At 44.4% G+C, this 16,083-nt stretch overlaps 1 long non-coding RNA gene across 1 annotated transcript in view; it reads right to left on the bottom strand.

The window, feature by feature from the left end:
• The window catches only part of LOC116555099, a 35,757-nt gene extending 34,476 nt beyond the window's left edge, over positions 1-1,281 (bottom strand). The window contains exon 1 of the long non-coding RNA XR_004270370.1: positions 1,210-1,281. This is a non-coding gene — a long non-coding RNA (uncharacterized LOC116555099). The remainder of the gene's footprint in view (positions 1-1,209) is intronic.
• Between the last annotated feature and the right edge of the window lie 14,802 nt (positions 1,282-16,083).

The following is a 16,083-nucleotide window of genomic DNA, read 5'->3' as shown; positions in this document are numbered from 1 at the left end:
GAGAAATGAAGCACTCTTGAAGGTCTGCAGTAAGCTTTGTGTGCGTGCAGGAATATTTTATATGCTTTTTAAAAAATATAAACTCGGGAGGGCAAGGTAAGTATTTGAGGGGGCTAGCCTTCAGGGGAGAGAAGACACCCGGTCTCTCTGCTTCATTCACCCCTTCCCATCTGTCAGCCTCGCTTTAGTGACCTGACCCCCACGCAAGGGTGCAGCCTGGGGCGGGGAGTGAGTTATGTTTAGCTCAGAAGCCGTCGCTCTCTTGGAAGTTTCCCTGGCTGAGACTGAGTATTCAACTCATAATAGTAACAAGGGCTGTTACTGATGTGCAGAATAACAAATAACGCTGCAACCCACACTTTGCCTTGACAATTCGGTTCAAACCAAAGCTCTTCACAGCCTCTCAGCCCACCCCTCGGCCTCCCGTCATTCACTGGGACCTACTAGTTCCCTTTCCCAAGCCTCGCCCCTCTCAGCCCTGCAAGTTGCGTGGTTGTGTTTACAAATTCTGCCACAATTGCAAAGGAAATAGGGGTTGGGGGAGCGGTCGGGACGCGAGTGGTGGTAGCGCAATAAAGCACTTGCAACACGTGGAGCGGTGGAGGGGTGTCCAAGAGTCAAGAAGGGGGCGGAGGGACACCCCCTGTCCTCATTTTCCCCCACCTCGTTCTTTCCCACCCGTTTCCATTGCTTGGCACAATGCACAAGTTTACCTCCTCACCCCGAACTGGATCCTATTAAATAATTCAATGGTAGCGGTGTAATTTTGGTTGGAACCAGCACGGATTCCCAAGTCGTGACTGCAAAAAGTGAGTAATGCGCGCTGGCTGCGTCATGGCTCTAGTCACAGTTCATTCCGAACTGAGAAGGAATCGTGACTTTGCCTGGAGACGTCCCCTACATGGGAGATGGGGGGCGGGGGGGCACCAAACCAGTGGGGACGGGGGTGGGGGGAAGACCTATCCAATGAAAACCGCTGCCAGGGGGCATTTGAACTCCGCCGCTCGCTGTCTCGATGTCCCTCTCTGCCCCGCGCACCTCGCTCCCCCCTCCCGGCCGGCGCTCGCAGCGGCGCGCCTGCTCGCTCTACCGCTACCCGACGAGTCCTCAACAAGTTGGAGGAAGGCAGGAACGCAGGGGTTAAGCTCGGAAAGCCGCAATTACCAAGATCGTGACCCTCCCACACAGTACAGTAACTTATATACTTACCTGGAAGAGCCCGCTTTGCCGCTGGGCAAACACCCGTGGGGGGCGGGGAGGGGCCGAAGGGAGTCGGCCGGCAGGAGAGGGGCGCCTTCCGCTGGCTGCAGTGCGGACGGGACCGGTGCGCTCCCGCGGCCCCCAGACCGAGGTAAGGAGCAGGGGGTCGGCGCGTGGGTCGGCTGGTGGTCGGTCGGCTCGCTGGTATTCTGAGCAGAACTTTTTTTTCCCAGTTGCCCCGCGCCGCGGCTGCGGCAGCGGGCGCAGACCGCGGAGCCCCCTCTGGCGTGGCGGGCGTGCAGACTCTAGGAGGGTGTGTGCTTGCGTCTGTCCGTCGCGGAGCCTAGGGGATGCGGTGGGAGGGTGTGTGGGTCGCGGAGCGGCAGGAGGGTGATGGATGGGCGAAGGGGGTGGGTCGACAGGGACTCGGAGACAGTGCCTCCACTGTCGACAGACGTTTTCTCAGGGCGTGCTGGGCGAGGGTGGGAGTGTGTGTGTGCGCGCGCGCACCCTCCCGCACGTCGATTCCAGGGTAGCAAAGAACAGATATGGCAACTTTCCCCCCAACTTCTGGCAGTGTTTGCAGTAACCCATCCTGGGTGAGGTTTCCCCCCATTGGGAGACTATATGGCTAGGGAGGGAGATGGTCTTGACGTCCCTTAGCCCACACCCTGTTTAGGTACTAATACAGGGGAGGGGCAGGAGAGGATGTGAGAAGGGTGGCGCTACACTGAGAAGGAGGGCAACCCCTCAAAGTTTGGAAGGATAGGATGGGGGAGGGGCTGAGCTGGATGGAGGAAAGAGTGAAGAAGGTCTCCTTCCTCTCCCCCTTTTCTAGTCTTCCCTCCCTTCCTCCTTTCTTCCTCCCGCAGGAGCTGGAATTTCCCGTCTTAGTTGGGTCCTGCGGTCAATGACGGGCTCACCCCTTGTTGTTCCCCCCAGCATTCTGCAGAATGGGTAGGGAGTTGGGGAGGGGGAGGCTGCAGCGTTGAAAGGGCACCTGAGGCGAATGGGCCCTTAGACACCCAATATTGAGACTGTTTCAGGGAGGATTCGGAGGGAGGAGCTTCACCTTTCTAGCTGAGCATTCGGAATTTTGGGTGGGGAGGGGGGTGTTGAGACATGCCCATTTTTTTTTCTAGAAATAGGCTGACTGGTGTGGAGTTTGGGTTTATTTTATATTCATCTTTGTCATTTTTCGTCTGGATCTTCTGGCTTGGGTTCCGTTGGGAGAGGTCGCTCTCTTGAACCTCTATTTCCCAATACCATCGCGCCACCCCCTCACCTGCACTGGAATGGGGAGGGGTCCTGAATAGCTTTTTTTGCAACAATATTTTAACATGTTCCAGTCTAGGTTTTGTTGAATAATTAGAAATGGAAATATTTTTTTCTCCCTCCCCCTTATGAAAAAAAAAAAGGGGGAAATGTGAGCTCTCTTCTGATTGGTGGGTGACGATTTTAGTCCGCACCAATGAGCTGGCGGCCTCGTCTGTATTTATTTAGTGCTCTGGGGGAGTTTTTCTCTTTACGCAGCGCCTGTATTCACGGCTGGAACCTTGGCTGGGGGACTAGCAGGAATAAGAGGGGATTCAGGGGGAATCCGAACTATACCTGTTCAGAGATCCTCGACCTTGCAGCCGGGGCTGGCGGAAATCGGATAGAGGAATAGGGGGATAGGACAGGCAGGCGGGTAGGCTCCGGGTGCCGGGGCGACAGGAGAGGGGTGGAGGCTGGGCTCCAGGATCCCGGGTGCCCCTCCGCGGTCCCCTTCTCGCCGTCCACACACTTCTCTAGGGGCTGAGTTGGGGGATCGCGGACAGTCTGGAGAAATGGAGACAGGAGTACAGGGGCGCGGAGGGGCGGGCGCACCGCGCGCGGGGTGGCGAGGCTGAGCCGCGGTGGAGCGCGCTGGGGAGACCCAGCCTGTTCGGCTCCGGGGTTCGGAGACATCCTGGGCTGAAAGCGGCGGCGGCGAAGAACCGAAGAAGCCGGCGGATCCTGCCCTTCGTGAATCTTTTTGCGGTCTGGGCTTGCTGTACATAACTCAATAGCCGGAAGCCCTTACCCCAAAAAGCATTCGCGGAGGGCGCACTCGTCGAGAAGACGGCAGCCATCCCCAGCGATCGCCGAAGCCCGCACCTTCCCGAAGCTGCTCCGACCGAGCCTTACCCAGCCTTTTCCCCGTTTTCCACGGAAGATTCGGCCCTTTCCCCGCTGTCCTTTCCTCGCTCCCTGAGGCTTGGGTCACCTGTCTTACCTCCGAGCTAGTCCCCCGCCCCCAACTTTTTAACAGACTTTGTGTCACAGAGGGAACTGGAGCAGGTGGGGTGCGTGTGTTTTCGGAGAAGTGAGAAGAAGCTAAAATGCAATAAAAGTTTACAGAAGTTGTGTCTTCCCCCCAGCCCCCGCCCACACCACGAATACACGAATAACCCCATTCACTCACTGCAAAAAAAAAAAAAAAAAAAAAAAAAAAAAGGATCTGATCTTAGGGCCAAGTCAGAACCTGGAATATGAATCAGTTTAGGACATTTTGTGGTCATTTTTGACCCTAATGATCCGATTCTGCAATATGGGGGTGAGGAAGCCTTTGAGGGAGGGGCTGGAGGCCCTTCTGTCCTGGTGCGGGGGACTCGGAGGTGAGGCGAGCGGCGGTGAATTGGGTAGCTCGGAAAAAGAGGGAAAACACCCAGGCACCGCCCGCTCCCTGGAGTCCCTTCCTCCCGCGCCTGTTTCCAACCTACTTTGAGGCGTTTTGCAGCTTCGGGTCTCCCCCATCTCCTCTTTTCCAAAACTAAGTAGCACGGAAGGGGGTAAAACAGGCGAGAACTGGGGAAACCCCCGCAGGGAAGGAGCTTTGGATAGATGCGGTTGTGCCCGACTCAGACGCTTAGCAGGAGCAGAAGCAGCAGCAGAAGCAGCAGCCCCATCCCGGCCTCTCCAGGCGCCGGTCCTGGGGAGGGGGACAAATCTGCAGGAGAGGGGAGAGTCTATGGGTCCCCCTGCTCCCCCTCCATTCATTGCAGTCCTGACCACTTCGATCACAAGTGGCACAAATCAGGCCTTCACCACGTTCTTCTCCCCGCGCCCTTCGCCTGCTAGGAACACTTCTAGACGCCCTTGCCCTTAGGGACTGGGCCAGAAGGACACACAGACACACATGAGTGCCCACAAGGACGGAAATGAGTAGAAGATGGCTTTAGAGACACCGGAGTTCCAGACCCGAGGGCTGTGAACCTTCACATTTTCGGGGAGGGCCTGAATTTCCCCCGCATCACAACCACCGTTCTTCCAACAAACTAAACGCCCACAGTCATTCCCCTGTCCGCTGGTTGAACACTCGGACTCTACCCTCTCCAGATATTAGGAAAGGGCTGCAGAGTCCGAGAGTGCTGGACAGAGTCAATCTTTCGTAGCTCAAGACTGTGAGAAGGCACGGAAGGCGAGCACTCCAAGCTCTAAGGCTAAATCAGAGCTTTCCTCCCCAGATAAAGGATATTTTCCCTCCCTGAATGCGTTTTCTAAAAGAGTAAAAAGGTTCCTAAGATCTGCAAAGGAGAAGGAGCAAAAAGCAAAAGCTCGGGGATTTTCCTCCCTGCCTCTCACCTGGGGCCGTCTGTGGAGCGATAGCTTTGGGGAGGGAGAGACAGAAGAACCACGTTATATTAAAAATAGCTTAACCCTGGGTCCCTTCAGCTCCTCCTTTGTCTTTAGCTTCTTACGTACCCCTCCTCTTCCCAGCCAGAAAGCTCTCCTCTCTCCCAAAGCCTGAACCTTCACCAGATTTGGGAGAGAGGTGGCCCAAGAGAAGTGAACTTGCACAGAAGAGGTTGAGCCACCGCTGCGCAGGCGGCTCAGGGTTATTGCGACCCTAACCCCCTCACTTCCCCCTCGGAGGCTAAGTGTGGGGCTGGGGCTCCAGGGCCCCAGGAGCCCCGGCCGAAGCTGGCGTCGTGCGGCACCGGAGCGAGTCCTCGCCTCGCCTCGCCTCGCCTCGCCTCGCCTCGCCTCAGCCAGACAACTGTTGCTGCCTTGGAGAAGCTCCTGCTGCTGCTGCAGCTGCTGCTTGGGGCGGCTGCACGCTGGGGCTGAGGCTGCTCACTTTTGATCGGGGCTGGGAGCTTGCAGAAAGGGGTCTCTCATTCCGGGTGGGATCAAAGGACCCCTTCCCTTCACAATAAGTGAAAATAGGTGGCTTTTTGTGGCTTTTGGTGTCTTTCCTTCCTTCCTTAGGGTGGTTATGTCAGTCTGAGGCCAGTGGAAGCTGATCTCTCCCTGTCTACCCATTTTGCCTTTGCTAAGGGAGGAGGGAAAAGCGGGGGGGGTTGCCTCTTTGAACCCTAAACTGCCGATGCACATCCGACTTGATTAAGCTACTTCACCTTTTGGGCCCGGGGCCGAAGGAAACCTTCCAGGCGCTTGCATCTGATGCAACCCTCTGGAGCCCCAATGGGAGGGGGAGAGTATGTAGGGCCCCCTCGTCCCCCCCGGGCTCCCCCCCGGGGGGGGGGGGGTTGTGAGAAGTGTTCTGGAGGCAGCTGGGGAAATTTTGTCCCCTGGGCCAGGGCAACCAGCTTAACCTTTGCCTATGTTAAAAATCAAGACAAGGGTTTGTTTCTGGAGCTAGGAAAGGGTTGCAGGGGCCACAGAATCCCCTCAAGGTCACCTGCCCCCAGTGGGGAGAGGCAGGTGGCTGGGCCAGGTGGTCTTTCTCAGGTCCACTCTGACCACAGCCCAGATGATCTGCTCTCCTTCTGCCCCTTACCCGCTCCTGAAGTCTGGAGCCAGATTTCCTCCCTTTGTCGGCCCTCTTATCTCTTCTATCCTCTTTCCCCAACCTGTGGTTGTTGTTGTTTTCGGTTCCTCTGCCTTGCCTGTCTCAGGTTGGAGGCAAAGGCGCGGATTGATCCAGATGTGCTGGGCAGGCTTGCTATGACCTGAGACCAGGGTCATCTTGTCTGTTCCGGGGACTTCTCAAACTGGAAGGCTTTGTGGGCATCTCTGAAAAGCTCTGCTCTTGCATCGGCATCCATGCCTTGGTAGCTGTTAGCCCAGATGTGCCCCCAACCCTTTTCCTTTCCTTCCTCTTTCCCACTCCTTGATTTCCTGTGAAATGACCCAGCTGCCAATCATTCCCATTCTCCTTCTGAGCCAGCAGAGTAACCCTGCCCATCTTTTGGCCTTTTCAGGTGATGAAACCTGTCCTGACACCTGGAGGTCTGCATGAGGGGTGGTCCCTGAAGGAGGAGTTCTCAAAGGCCACAGGTGATGAAGAGCTTGGATGAACGAGTTTAGAAGTCCCAGGTGAGTACCAAGATATGTCAGCTCATGGTTTCTTTGCCTGAGCAGGCCCAAGGGACCTCCACACATACTTCCCACTTGATGATGAGACACAGGAAAGCCACAGATGCAGTGCTTGGGGACTTTCCTCAAAGGCTTAGTCCTTGGCAAAGAAAGGCACCCATCACAGAGGTTACAAGGAAGGGCACAGTACCTTCCTTGTATGAGGTATAGGACTTCATAGGACTGCGTGGGGCTTCCTGTCCTATCTCCAAAATAGGACTTGGGCCTGCATGTTCAAGAGCTTCCAAACCCCCAGTACTGAGGGATGCAGGCCCTATTCAATAGGGCCCACTGTTCATTTTCACCCCCACTTCCTGGACCATCTCAGGCCTCTCAGGGGCCCAAGGAATGTGCAGAGTTGAAGGGTCATTTGTCATGCCAAGTTTCTCTGAGGATAACAAACGTTGTTGTGTCTCCTTAGCTGGAGTTCAGCCTAGGATGCACGAGAAAAGTTTTAGGCTCTGGATTTTTTTTTTTTTTTTTTTTTGAGGGGTAAGGCATTAAACTCTAAATGCGTTTACTTTCCCTATTAACCAGCAAAATCTCTTGCTATAGAGCTTTTGTTTAGCTGCCTTTCTGAGCTTCAAAATCATACTGTGATTCTTATTGGGGATTTCAGTTCAGAGCTTGGCAGAGAATTTGAAACCCCAGGGCTGTTAGATTTGTGAGGAAAGGAGAAAGTGAGCTACCTGCCTAATCCTTGGATGTCATGTGAGCCAAACGTGAGAAGCTGCCAGAAATTTTTAGAGGGAAACTAGAGACTTATAGCACAATAGAAGCACATTGCATGGAAGATCATCAGATCATTATACAACAGATCTATTTGTTATATTAACTAAATAACTGCTATATGGATTTTTGGAAATTTTTACATTTTAAGAGAAGAACTTCAATAATAAATAAATTGACTGGAATCATCTACGATTCCTGCCATGTAAAGTATGGATGAAGCCATCAAATTGTTAAATGAGCCTAACTTCTTTTAAGTTCCCCTTTTAAATATAAGAACCTGAAGTCTGCAGCATCTATCTTTGGTCAATAGGGTTGTGTTAATTCCAAGAAGAATTAACAAACTTCCTTCTCCCTCCTTAACCAATAGTTCAATTGCACTGTGAGGAAATCTTAGAAAATAATATGGTGATGTTGGTGGGGGGTGATTTTCTTACCTGAAGAGTAATCTCTTCTAATTATGTTTTTAAAAACCCATGGATGGATTAAACCTCAAATTTGGATATAATATGTGGCATGCCAAAGCTGGAAAGAACTATAGAGTATATTCAGAGAGAGACTAATCGCTTCATTTTATAAATCAAAGAGTTTCAGAAAGGTGAAATGATTTTACCAAGGTCACACAGCTCAGGCTCAAACCCAGGTTGTTTATTGTGTTCTCTGGTATTTTTTTTTTCCACTAAGCATTTCCTATCACTATGAAATCATACAGATAATCCATAAACATAATACAGGACAATAGAACAGATTCCCTTTGAAAATGACTGGCATTTGGAATGCAAGAGTTCAAAGAAGAGTTTACAGAAAGTTTCTTCTGCTTGCAATTAGCATTCTGGGGGCATGACTAGAAGGTTAGGTATGGCTCTCATCTCTTGTCTCTGACATGGCCTAGACCTCAGAGCCTCCATGTTGCCTTGGTCTGCTGAGGATGTCATCAGCACAAGAAAGTTGCTTTGCATTAGAATCCCAGTATCTTTCAAAACATCTACTAGCATGAAACCGCTCCGTAAGACATGGATCCCTGTCTCTTATTTCACTCTTCTGGGTGGCAGTTAATTCTCATCCTTCTTGCCCTGTGGGGCTTGACTGAAAGGTGTTAGGAGGGTAGTTGGAACCAGGATCTCTTTTATAAGCAAGAAGGCCCTCATAAGGAGGTTTCAAACCAAGTGAAGATCTGTCTGATTCTTGTCCCCAAGAGATTTTTTTAGAATGCTGCAGATTACCTGCTTGTAGGACAGTTGCTTGGCCTGGTCAGTTTTAAGCTCATGATTTATTGCCAAACCCTGGATTGAACTCCACTATTTCAGCTTTACATATTTCTACCAATATCAGCCACTTTGAGGACATATTAATCATGTCTTCAGAACATGGGAATAGTAGTCAGGCTGCGTGTGCTATCACAAATAAATTATTCTAGTGGCCTCTCCCTGCTGTTTGCTCCCCCCACCTCCCCTTTGGGAGATGCACTTTCTGACAACTTCTAACTAAAATATAAGATTCACTTCTCTGCTTAAAAAGCAACAGATTAGGAGGAAGAAAAATGAGATGGGGTGAAAGATACAAATAGGTTAAAAAGCAAAACAAGGCTGACAAGCAGTGAACGAATTAAAAGAGCAAATTCTACCTAGTCCTAACTACTTAGGTTTATGAACTTAAAGAAGCAATCGTATCCTCCCTAGGCCTCGATTTCTCCATCTATAAAATTAGGTGCTATGGGGATCAGACTCCATCCATTCATGCATTCATTCAACAGATGTTGAATGTTTATTCAATAAATGTTTGTTGAGTTCCTGTACTATGTATCAGGCCTTATTCTAGACATTGGAGATATAAATAAATTATTCTTCCTTTGATAATCTGTTGAAAGCTATGGACCTTGTCCCCAGCAAAAAGGAAAAAAAAAAAAAAAAAAAAAAAAACCACAGGTATTTTACATAAAATTTCAGGGAGCTCAGGACATCCATGGACCCCAAGTTAAAAATTTTTTCATCAACTCTCTAAGGCCTACATTTTACAATATGAAGGTTTGAGCTTAGGTTGCCCGGTCAAATCTTGGATTGCAGTCGTTCCTTTTTTCCCCCAGCAGCACTCTGTTGCATTTTTTTTTTTTTTAAAGACCATGTTTGTCAGGCTGGTCTTGAACTCCCGACCTCAGGTGATCCGCTCACCTTGGCCTCCAAAGTGCTTGGATTACAGGCATGAGCCACCACGCCCGGCCTTTCTGTTGCATTTTTATTGTAATTTTGGTCCTCCGTTTTTGAAGAATAAATATTTGAAACTGAGTTAATACTGCAAGTGGCTAAAATAAATGCTGAATAGCAGCTCAGTAACTGAGAGGCAAGGCAGAGGTGGAACTGAGGACAGAAACAAATGAGAAGTTCTGATGACTAAACTCAGCCTGGTCCTGCCGAATTTCAAAAAGGCAATCCATCTTTCAGGCTAAGTATTCTTGGTAAATGGGTGGTTCCATGGAGGAAAGGAAGGTTTGTGTTGGAGCTGGACAGTATGAGATCACAATGCCAGGGCCCATAACAAAGATGGATTTCCTCTGGTGCTTTTGACCGCCAGGCACAATCAGAGTTGGACAGGCCAGGGATTCATTGAGGAGGAAAGACCAGTCCACTTCTGGCCCTGTTGGGTTGGTAGACTGGCTGCTTCCATGTAGCACAGCAAGGGGCTTTATAGCAGGCAGTTCTGTTGAGATCTTTAGTGAAGGAGAAATTGGGAGGCTGAAAGTCCTCGAAACAGACATGGATAGGTCCATGTGCAAAGGTTACATCCTCGTTCTGAGTCTTTCTGAGGGTTTTTCTTCCCTGCCCTCAGCATCCCCAGAATTCTTCCTTGCAATGAGGAAGGCCAGAACTTCTTCATTTAGGGCAAAGGGGCATTTACTGACTTTAGGACTGATCAGCTACTAACACTAACTTTAGGACTGATCAGTTACTGACTTTAGGTGGGGAGTTGGTGCTCTTCTTTAGCATTCCCAAGTGAACAGCTAGTGGAAGCCACTGCTAGGAGATGACCCTGGAAGTGAAGTGATCCATCTTTGAAAGAACCAGTTAGGAATCTGAACTTGTAAAACCTTTGTATTAGATTGCAGAAGGACAGGATGAAGTGTGTGAATTTCTGCTTAAGCAGGAAAGCAGCAAGTTGCTGCTGCTGAGGCTAAATATAGGAAAAGCCATCTAAATATAAACTTTATATCTTCTCAATTTCCTCATCTGTAAAATGGGGATATTAATAACACCCTTCACCATAAGGCTTTGATGAGGATTAAATGAGATTTTGGATGTGTAAAGAGCCTCGTCAGTGCTCAAGAAATGTTAGCTGTTATTATTATTACGGTTGTTTTCTTTCCTGCCTGACACACACAGCAATGTCATACAAGGCTTTAATCATAGCATCAGCAGCTATAGGACAAGAGCTACTCCCAGAGTGACAGATAAAAGATAATCTTTTCTGGAAGCATCTGTCCATTTGTTCCATAGTCTGCCAGGGCCCAGGATTACCTGCTGGGAGCAAATCAGAAGGGTTTACAGAAAAATCTTTTTCTCTACTTTATGTGTCCCTACATGAAGATGATCTCCTTCTGGTTTTTCTCTTTTTAATTCCTTGCTTTCACATTCCTTTTAAAATCTATTGAATTTAATTACAAGTGTTTTTGCAAATTACTCTTTTTGCCCTTATTTATTATTTATTATTATTGTAACTGGAGAGAAAAAGCAGTTCATCTAGGATGCTTTTATTTTCAGCATACATCCAGTCCTAAATTTTCAAAGTTTAGGCAATTTCCACCAAGGAAAGAAACAAGGAAAAGTAGAAAGACTATGTAACACCATTTGCTGTCATACATGATGTTTTCTCTTTCCTTTTCCTGCATATTTGGTCTTCATTCTTTTCTTCTTCTGACTTTACTTTCCAACATCTTATCAATCTTTGTGTCTCCTCCTGCAACACCCCCTGCCTGAAAATCTTTTTCACGGAAATCTTTTGATCCATGGAACTTGTCCTATCAGGCATTTCTTTGTAAGTCTTGGCTGCAAACTGCAGGGCTGATTATAGGAAGAACATGATGTGGTCCCTATGTTTTCTGGGTAATGCTAGGAGAAAATTCCACGGCCACCATTTGTCCCCTGAACCTGTTGAGCACATCCGGGGTCATTCCAAAGAGAAGGAAAATATATTTTTTGTTTTTGTTTATTTATTTATTTTATTTAGTTTTTATAGAAATTGGAGCCTTCCCCATAGATCTTCCTACATTTCCACTTTCCCACATGTAAACCCACAGCCTATAATTGCTTCCACTTGGTGACTTTTTTTTTCTGTCTTAAAAAAAATAATTATACTAAAAGGTTCAGGGATACGTCAAATGCAGCCTACAGAGTGGTCTTGCCATCTCTTCTTTTAGCTGTTTAACGGGTGGCTGATGAAGGCAGCGTTGGAAGGAAGCAGTGAAACCTGTTGGTCAAGAGCAATGAGTTTTGAAGACCAGTGAGATTTAGGGTTTCTTTGTTTTTGTTTTTGTTTTGCCTAGTTCTGCCAATATCAGCGGCATGCCCTTGAGCAAGTTATAACTCTGAGCCAGTTTCCTCGTCTGTAAAATGGGGATATTAAAAAGACCTGTTTCGTAAGATCGTTGGGAAGATGAGCTGTCAGTAAATACACGTTCCGGTGCATCAGACATATATGTACTCAAGTGAGATCAAGTGTTATTATTGTTAAGACAAGCTCCTGCAGATCCAGGTCTAAATATAGTCCAGGAGTTACTGGAGGAGTTGAACCTTGAATAAGGAAGCAGAAAAGTGAACGTAAAGTGACTAGGAGTCATGAGATAGGAGAAGAGTCTAAACAAAGTCAGAATTCCCACAAGTGTCCCAATCTTACCAAGATTTTCCAGATGTTGTGAATTGGGCTGGGACTGAGTCTGGAACTGAACGAATAATGATAGCATAAGGGGAGCTCACTCAGGGCTTCCTAGCTTCTAAGCAGTAGACTCTGGTCAGTTAAATTGCAATGACACTACACCTTGAAATTTTAATACCTCAACTGGCAAATCACTAACGTTAACCCAGTAAGGGAGCCAGGATTTCCAGGATCAACTCATCTTTAAGGCCCAGATTTTAGGTTTAGTTAAAAAAAAAAAAAAAAATCCAGACAAGAAATAATTTTACCATTTATTTTGTGGTGGAGTGAGTGGTTTGTTTTTTTTTTTTTATTAATTTGAATTTATGACCAAGAGCACTGGGCAAAGCGTAAGAAAAAAGAGGATAGAAAACTTGCTTGCTGCAGGTGGGAGTTCTATGAACCTAAATGAAATTATCTGGAAAATTCTGTACTTCTCAGCTGATGAAGGATCAGTAAGTAAATTGACAGCTTATCAATTAATTTAAAAGCAAGAGTGAATTAGATATAGCCCTCCAAACTTTATCCTTCAAATTTCTACCAGCTCTGAACCTCAGCACCACATTTAAATGAAATAATACATAAATAAAAGAGAAAAACAGTTTTCCCCCTAGTGAATTTTCCTACGCCTAATTTAAACAAAAATTTTTAATATATAGGTAATGAAGCACAAAAATTGTCATTTATAATACAAATTATAAACTAAGTGCATTTTTATTGATAGTATACTGAATTAAAATTTGCTCAGTGTTGTTTATAAAATAAACATTTAAGCAAATATTTTAGGCAATAATATAAATAGATGTCTAATCTAGTGTTTTCATATATTTGCAGGCTTGTAAAACTCTCTTGACTCGTAGATATTTTCCTCTCAAAGTTATCCTTTAGGAAGTTAGTCCTAAAAAAAACCTGTCTCACATAGTTTTACACAAGAAATCTCTGCATTTAAACAAGAAGCAATCATGAAAACAGTGGCTATCACTTTAAATAACAAACAAATGAGATTTTAAAAATACAAATGCAAGCTTATTGCTTTTTTGAGGACTAGCTATTAGCTTTCGAATTTATTTGTTAGTGATACTTTAGAATTCTGAGAGGAAAATCTTTTTAAAAGAAGGAAAACCTGTTAAAATAAACTATATAATTTTATTTTCATTTTATAATTTAAAATCTTGTTTCTTTGTGAGCTACCTCTCTGCTAATCTGAGATTTAAAATGAAATTTTGTGTTTCTTTTTCTTGTATTTGTTCTCTATACAATTAACTTGTAAACACTAAAGATAATTTATCCCAGTAAAGATCATCATCTAACTAAAGGTCAAATAGCTAAGAAGGTATTTTATTTATGCCTACAAAACTAACTTTTCATATAACACAAAGTAAATATAACTTTCATTTCTTTTTTTGAGTTAATATTTTTTGTTAGTAATATAATTTTCAGTTAAAATATTTTCACATATGCAATTTTAAACTGAGAGCATTTTTTTAACTAATTTTATTTTTAAGAGTTTATGTTTTAGTACTAGGTTGATTTTATCTCAATTTTTTCTTTCTGCATATGCTCATAGGTTATAAAATTTGTAAATCTTAATATAACACATCAAAACAGGTTATTTCATTTATAATATTTATACTTATGAAGGGATTATACATGACATTAAATAGCGACTGTTATTTATTTACTGCTTTGCTTTTTGGCAAAATTTTTTTGTGTGTGTTTTTTTAATGCAGGAGGGCCTATAATAAATTAAAGTAGTAGATTCTGACATTTACTTGAGAATTAATAAAGTTTATGGAACTTTTTAGAAGTATTTCAAATTCAAACCATGATCAAATATTTAAAAAAAAAAAGTATAAAAACCTGAGCCCCAGAATTGCTTCAAAATTAATTTTTTCCAAAAATTTCACTGAATAGTTTTTCAAATACTTCTTTGTTTCTCGTACCTTGCATTGTGACCACCCACCTGTTGCATTTAAATATATTATGTGAGCATGGAAAAGAAGCTGAGACATGAACTGATTACAAGAATGAAATTCATTGTATTACTGCATGCTTCTTTTTCCCTGCCATTTTTCTGAGCAGAGGCACAACCTGGGGTATAATCTTTTCAAATACATGGGTCTTTTTCCATCCTTCTTGTTGACTGTAAATATGTAACCTTTTTGGTAAAATATGGCTTATAGAGCCATTTTTTTTTAAATGGAGGTTTTATAGTAGTCTGGAAGGGAAGTTGATGCCTGCTAATTTTTCTTTTTCTTAAAGGGGGTCAGGATCCTTTTTTTTGATGTCACACACTCTTAGAGGCTAAGATACATTTACTGAGAGGAGAAGAGGTAGGCTGTGTTCTCAAAAAGTCCTTACTGGTGGAGGGAGAACTATGTTACCAGCTAGGAAGCAAGTTGGAGAGGACAGGGTACAGAGAGACATAGGGATCTTATTCCAACATCTTAGCTTAGTGATGTCATGAAAACGCCGAAATTGTATGTTCAACATTCTTCTACATGTTGTTAATTTCGTGATATTTCTTTTGTTTGCGTATTTGCACACACATGTGCACATGCCCACACATGCACATATACTCACAAGCAGAGACCCTAGGCCATCTCTCTCACCTGGAAGGTAAAATTTAGCCTTGTGTATGTGAAGATACCCTCATGGTAGAACACTCTCATGTGGCTCAGGCTGACCAGGGTACTAGAAGATATGATTTCCTCTAAGTTTCATTTCAAATCCAAGTGGAGTCTCACTGCCACATAAATAAACTAAATATTGACAATATTTTTTGACATGGGGTAGTCTTTTAATCAAAAATAAGTTACCATTAAATCCGAACTAAATCTCAGAACATTTTCCCCTCCTTAAAAAGATTAGTTATGGACCTGTGCAGTTATCTGCGTCTGACAATGCTAAATCAAAATATCTTTAAATAAAATTTTCATCTCCAGTCTTATGTATAAGGAAATCCCAACTAGAATGGTTTAGCATCAGTATCATGTCAAAAAAAAAAAAAAAGCAGCAATTCTCAAGCTTCTAAATCTTGTGAAAAGAGAAAGAAATGATTTTATCTTTTTAAACTACCTCTTGAGAGCTTTAGAAGGAAAGCAGTAAGCAATATAATTATAACCTTTAATGTTACTGTAACCATCATTATTTAACTGATGATTTTGTGATTAAAAGGTATTGTTAGTGAGCAAAAAAAGAAAAAAAAAATACAGGACAATTAAAGGAAAAATAATTAAAATGTAAAAAGAAAAAGGAAAGAAAAAAATCTGACCATGGGAAATTAAATTTAGAGGACTATTTGAGATAGGTTTAAACATATAGCATAAATATCACATGAAATTGTGTGCCATTCTCTTCATGCAGAAATGCACATACATAAACCTAAAATTGATAAATAGGAAACATTTCTAATTGTATCAAGCTTATTTAAAATTTCACTGCTGTTAAATTTGCCACCCTATTTGGATAAATATACAAATTAGTATTCTCTGAAAAATGTTTATTTTTTTCCCAACTAGAAACAAGATTGAAAAGGGAAAAGGTCAATGCATTCTTCACCCTGATAATTGGATTAAGGGCTTTCTGAGCCATAATGGTGGTTAACTTTTTAAAATCTTAATTATTCCATAATTACAAAATCCTTGAAAAAGTAGTAATCATTTAAAAATTTCCTGAATAAAAATATACAACTTTGGGGAAGGATCTTTTTTCAGAAAAAAAAAAAAATTAAAGCAATTTCTTCGAAAACAAGAAGGTTGAATCTATTTGAAAATATATAGATTTGGAGGGAAAGATTCTTTTGGGGAAAATTCTCAGTAAATAAAAAATACATATTTGATTTTAGGAAAAGCATTCAATATAGTAAAAAAAAAAATCCTAAAAGAATATTATATATTTTATGAGAAA

Source organism: Sapajus apella, unplaced genomic scaffold (assembly GCF_009761245.1).
Source record: "Sapajus apella isolate SASKATOON/1434 unplaced genomic scaffold, GSC_monkey_1.0 scaffold14, whole genome shotgun sequence".
Lineage (NCBI taxonomy): Eukaryota > Metazoa > Chordata > Mammalia > Primates > Cebidae > Sapajus > Sapajus apella.
The sequence above is the reverse complement of the archived record's forward strand: the minus strand, read 5'-3'. Positions and strand labels throughout refer to the sequence as shown.